This window comes from Sminthopsis crassicaudata, chromosome 3 (genome assembly GCF_048593235.1).
Source record: "Sminthopsis crassicaudata isolate SCR6 chromosome 3, ASM4859323v1, whole genome shotgun sequence".
Classification (NCBI taxonomy): domain Eukaryota; kingdom Metazoa; phylum Chordata; class Mammalia; order Dasyuromorphia; family Dasyuridae; genus Sminthopsis; species Sminthopsis crassicaudata.
Window position 1 is genome coordinate 406,235,116 of NC_133619.1, and position 4,736 is coordinate 406,239,851.

Here is a 4,736-nt window from a genome sequence, read left to right on the forward strand (position 1 = left end):
TGTGTCTCTGTGTGTACATATATACACACAAACACACATATAAATATATATATATGCTCATGTGTGTGTTATCTGTATATGTACATATAGCATATATATATACATATTTATTTGTGAATGATAGTAGTCATCTCTAGAGTAGGGGCGGGAAAGGAGAAAGAAATTTATATGATAATTTTACCACATATTTGAAAGCAAGAGCAAGTTGTGCAAAGTAGATTTTCAGTTTCATGTTCAATCATTCTTTTTTATTATACTATTATGAAAATGCTTCTTTTATTCCATAAATTAAAAATTAAGATTCATTCTTCAAATGGTAAATTATGAAAGGCAAGAACAAGCAATTTTCAATAAATCTAAGTTATCTATAGTCATATAAAGTAAAAAAAAAAAAGATAAACTCTAAACCACTTGGAAAAAGGAAAATTTTTAAATTGCAGTACTACTTCACAGCCATCAGAAATTACAAATTCTGAAGGTAATGAGAACAAAATCATTTTATCAATGAATTGTTGCTAGAGCAGTGAACTGGTCCAACCATTATGGAGAATAATTGCAGCTCTGCTCCAAGAGCATATCCTTTAATCCAGCTATATCTATACCATAAAGAGATCAAAGGAAAAGGAAAAGGCCTTATATATACAAAAATATTTACAGTAGCTCTTTTTGTGATGCAAAGAATTAGAAATTGAGAGGATGCTCATCAACTGGGAAAAGATTGAACAAGTTATGGAATTTGGTTCTAATGGAGTACTATTGTGCTATAAAAATTCAGAGGGGAGTGGATCAGAACAAAATATAACAATGTGCTGGGGTTGTTTTGTTTTGTTTTGTTTTCATATGAACTAATACAAAGTGAAGTGAGAATACCTGGAAGATGATTGTACAGACTAATAACAATATTCTAATAATATTCCATTATGAAAAACTTTACTACTCTGATCAAGACAATGATCAAGGCAGTTTCAAAGAACTCATGATGAAAAAAACACTATCCAGCGCCAGAGAGATAATTGATGATCTCTGAATAAAAACTGAATTATAATTTGATTTTTAATTTTTTTTGCAATGTGACTAATATGAGATTATGATTTGTACAATGTCACAAGTTAATTTTTTGTTTCTTTGTGGATAAAGAAAGCATGGGAATAGAAGATAGAATCTAGAATTCAAAATTTTAAAAGAAAATAATGTTAAAAATAAATTATAAATCTATAAATAAATTTTTAAAAGCTCTGATGCAGGAGAAGGGGAGGATGTGTGAGACTACCAATTGGTAGATTTTATCAGCTTTTAGCAAACACATTTTCTAAGGTGGCACAGTATAAGATTGGTAGAAATAAACTTCCTAAATGAGTAAGGCACTTGTTCAGTAGTTTCAGAAGTGTCCTTGTATTTGTGACTCCCTTTGAGATTTTCTTGGTGAAGAAACTAGAGTAGCTTGTCATTCCTCCTCCAACTCTTTTTACAATGCAGGAAACAGGCAAATAGGATTCAGTGACTTGTTTAGGATCACACAACTAAGTGTCTGAGGTCACATTTGAAACTCGTTTCTTCCTTACTCCAATCTCAAATGTGCCAATATGCCACCTCACTATTTTGGATATACTCTCTCGCAATTTGGCATATTCTAAGAGTGGCCTCAAACTTAAGATACATAAGTAGCAAATGCATGTGTCAAAAAATAACATGACTGTTGATCCTGACTGAAATGGTTTTTGGGAGAAGGAAGAGAAAGGAAATAAGATAACACTCCCTCAACTGCCCTCTTCTATAGAAAGAAGGGATCCACCTTGTCCTTCTTTGAAGTATGTACACCTGTCTGCTGAATGGCAGGTTTGTTTTGCATAAGACCCAAGGACACAATTGATTAACTTTCTCAATTACAAAATGTTTTCTGTGTAGTGTTGGTCACCTTTATCTAATGGCAAAATCCTCATAATAATTCTCTCATTAAGAACTTATTCACACATTATCGTAATTTTGTAGGAAAATACCTAAACTTTTTTTTTTTTTTTTTTACATTTGAGTTTTCTGTGATTATGTAAAATTGAAATGGGAAGGGAACATCTTTCTTTATACTAATAAGCTTGAATATTAAAACTAAATTATAATTTATATTTATGTATGTTATATTTTATTTATATATTTTATATGTGTTTATATACATATTTATAAATATGCCTTGGCTGGTTAGAGTGCTGGATGTAGGAGATTTTCTTCACCCAACCTTTGACACTTACTAATTCTGTGACTATTAGTAAGCTTCGCTGAACCTCATAAATAAAGTTTAATATGTATTTACTAAATTATAATATTTTGAGATGTATTTTAATGAAAAAAATAACATATTGAACATTTAATATTAATATAATGCCATAGCCTTATTAGACCAAACATCATCTTAAAATTAGAACAACCCTGAAAAGACTTTTCTTCAACTAAGGTTGTGGTATTATAAAAAATTCAAGGAGACTAGTAAAAGAATTTTCAATGGTTATGTCATAGAAACAAGTCAACCAATGGCTGCACTGTCCAGAATTTCTAGAGACATCAATTTGCTTTTAGAGCTTATTCAAATTAATTCAAGCCAAAGCAGACTTGAGAAGTTACATGTTCTGTACTGGCTGTTGAAGTGGTCCTGAATGCACCATATGTTTATTCAACTCTTTTCTGCCTTTTGGGTGAGTAGACAGGAAATAAACTTGTAAGATTAACTCACACATATACATATCTTCCAATTCACTTGTAATTTCAAAGTATTTTCTATGGAAGTTGTTAGAAATAATTAATTTCTCAAATCATTTTAAGCTTTGATGTCCCCATGGGCAGAGAGCTAATTTGATATACAAATTTGTCTTTGGCATTTGTAGTTTCAGCACATATGAGGAAGTAGTATAGTATATAGTCACAATCAAAAGAGTATTAGATCCGGAATCAGTGAAAATAGGTTTTATTTGTTATTACTACTTCCAGCCTATGTAGCCTTAGGCAGCTTCCTTCCTTTTGCTTAAGTTCAATTTCTTCATCAGTAAAAAAAAAAAAAAAAAAAAAAAAATGGATCATCTCTAAAGTATTTTCCTTATCATGTCACTCACTCTCCCTGTCAAGAAGTTTTAATAGTACCCTACTATCTCGAATAAAATATTCTCTGAAGACATTTATAATCTGGATCACTTCTTTCTTTCTAGGCTGATTGCATAAAAACATGCAATCCTTTTTCCCCACTTTCTGTCCAAACCAGCCAACCTATTATTTCTCCATGCATGATATTCCATTCCTCATTTCTGTGTCTTTTTATGCCTGGGAATATTCTTCCATTCCTCTCTCTCTTGAAATCTCTGACATCTTTCAATGTTCAACTTAAGGGCTATGTCCTTCAAGAGGTCTTCTGTGATTATTCTGAGTTATGAGTATCCATCCCTGAATGCTATTTTTTATTTGTATATGTAATGTATCTGTGAAGATAGACTATCTCCCCTTACACACACATAAACACACACACACACACACACACACACACACTTCTAGATTTGCCATCTAGATCCATGAAGATAAAGACTGTCACTTTTACCTTTGTCTCTCCAGTGTATAGCTCAGTATCTGACACTTAATAAGCATTTAGCAAGTGGCCATTCCTTGTTGAATTATTCCAGCGCTAAATAATACAAATCTTTTTTCATGAAGTTTACAGAGGCTCTTTTAACTTTTTTTCTTTAATTTCATGTGGATGAGATTAATAATCACAATAAGAGCAACAAATAAAATTCCTAAGACTCCCTACATAAACTAAGACAGTGCAGTGAAAATTTAAGCTAAAACACCAAAAAAATAATTAAATTTTCTTAGAAGCTAGTATGTCCTCAAAGGATTCAATCTGTGGCTTTGAGAAGATGAATTTCACAATGAACATCACCTTGCTCACTTTCAATCAGTAAAAGCCAAAGTAGGCATTTTAGCTTAGCAGACAGAACATTACCACTCTGGGAATTCGGTTGTGTGTGTGTGTGTGTGTGTGTGTGTGTGTGTGTGTGTGTGTGTGTATGTGTTTTTGTGTTCCCCTTTTCCCATCAAACATTGTCACATCAATGTTAATCAACCTTTATCATTTAAGATGTATGATTTTTAAAGAAAGATGGATTAATAGAGCTGAAAATACTGAAAAATATATTAAGTGAATCTGATGAGATAACATTTTAGTGAATGAAGTGTAAATAAGTATGTCTTAGTAAGTAATAAGTAAATGAGCTGTCTTACTTTTGCTGTGGAAAGTTACACAAAATTCAAATCCCATATATATTTAGAATTTAGAATTTAGAGTTAGAGAGAACCCCTCTGCCCATCTAGATCATCGTAAGAGTAATTGTATTCATTTTATTCCATTTCCATATTAACTCATTGAGTTTTCATACTATCTTAGGTCCTCTATTCTAGGTAACAGATTTTGGGCTGATAGACTAGATTGTATCCAGAGGAAGTCAACCAAGAAGATAAGGAAATGCAAAATCAAATTATGTTTTATGATTGTTGCTTATTGGAACATAGGGTGTTTGGCCTGAAAAGGAAGAAACTATTTGTGATAGGGAGGGGAGTGTAAGATAATGTGAAGTTATATGAGGTGGGAAAGAGTTTAGCTTTGCAAATACAATAGCAATGAGTGAATGTTACAGAAAGTCAGAAAGGTAAATTTTAATTCAATATAAAATAATAATTAAAATTAATATTAATAATAAATT